Source organism: Mustela lutreola, chromosome 8 (genome assembly GCF_030435805.1).
Source record: "Mustela lutreola isolate mMusLut2 chromosome 8, mMusLut2.pri, whole genome shotgun sequence".
Classification (NCBI taxonomy): domain Eukaryota; kingdom Metazoa; phylum Chordata; class Mammalia; order Carnivora; family Mustelidae; genus Mustela; species Mustela lutreola.
The window spans coordinates 141,429,335-141,431,117 of NC_081297.1; positions in this window are offsets into that span (position 1 = coordinate 141,429,335).

A 1,783-nucleotide genomic window follows, 5' to 3' on the forward strand; every position below is an offset into this window, starting at 1 on the left:
GAGACAAGCCCAGGGAGAAGAAGTACTCCACTAGTTAGTGATTGGAGGGAAGAGGAGGAATCAACAAAGAATATGAGAAAGAGTAGCCAGCGAGGAAGGTGCTCATAGAGACTTTACTATTCTCTAAGTTTGAGTATGCACCTTAGAAGAGGTAGAAAGTAACAAACACATGTACATGAATATGTACAAGAATATATAAACTATATACACACATATACATACATACACATAATTAGATGGTTATAAACAAGGGATCCGAATTTTTGGTGACTGACGCTTACCTGAGGAATAATAAAGAATAAGAAACTACAGAAACTAAACTAGGTAAGAAAGAGAATGTTTACTTAGAACAAGAAATCACAACACAAAGTGTGGGAGAAATCAGCCCATTACAAATTGCAATTTGCAATTTCAAAAAGCTGACAGATAACACAAACATCACAAAGTCCAGAAAAGAAACATATCTGTTAGTTTTCTTAAGCACTTCCACTTTTTATTTTTTAGGTTGAATATGCTTGGATCACCTCTTTATATGACAATTTTGTATCCTCATTTTCCATAATGTGAATGGAAAAATAATGTCCTCTAGCATGTTTTTTTTTTTTTTAAGATTTTATTTATTTACTTGACAGAGAGAGATCACAAGTAGGCAGAGAGGCAGGCAGAGAGAGAGGAGGAAGCAGGCTCCCTGCCGAGCAGAGAGCCCGATGCGGGACTCGATCCCAGGACCCTGAGATCATGACCTGAGCTGAAGGCAGCGGCTTAACCCACTGAGCCACCCAGGCGCCCCTGTCCTCTAGCATGTTAGATCAACATTTTTATTATATTTCATTTTAAATTCCCGATGTAGTTAACATAGAATGTTAGATCAGTTTCAGGTGTCAAAAAAAGCAAAGCAAAAAAGCGACCCAAGGGGCGGGGCAGGGCATGGCAATTCTAAACAGGATGCTCAGAGAACTGAATGTGACAGAGCCAGCCTTGCAGATATCTGGGAGGGCTGCATTCTATGATCTATACCAGTAAATGTGAATGCGAAAGACCACAGGCGGCCTGTGCCTCGCAGGGAAAAGATGGAAGAGCTGTTTTTTGACAAGAAGCAGAGGAGACTGGGTCCTAAGATGGGTGAGACAAGTTCCTGGTCACAGCAAATCAGTAGCAGAGCAGGGACTGGAATCCAAATTTCCATTAGGTGTTGTGTATGAGCAGATGAGCGTACGAAGGTCCCTGTGCCACATGCTGGTTTCTGCTAGTTGAATAACCCCATCCCCGACTCGAGGGTTCTCCGGGAGACAAACCTACCCCACCTCCCACGGCTCCTGGGCCCCACACCACAGCTGGCCGCACACTGCCTGCTCCAGCCTTGTTGTCCAAAGTTGGCAGGAACCTTTTCTCAATGACCTCTTGCCTCAGAGGACCAGGTCTTAACTTTTACACCAATAAGTTTACTCTTCTGAGGTCGAACATTCCAAGACACTTCTTGCCTCAGGCAAACTGCTTACACCTAAAACCAACAGTAGGCCCCAAATCCGAATTTCCCTTCTCGCGAGAAATCGGCAGAGGAGGCTGCCAGCCATCTTTTGTGTGGCATTATTTCTGGTGTCTCTTTGCCCATTTGTTATGCCGAAGTGGTTCAACCGTATTTCTGCATTTACGCAAGCGATAAAGAGTCACCCTTCCTTGTAGAGCCTCTGTTTGAAGAAGGAAGAAAAATTCAGAGGTTTGTAGTCTTCGCCCTTCTTAACGTGGCGGTCTCCTATCGCTAGAGGCTTCCTAAGGACTTCCG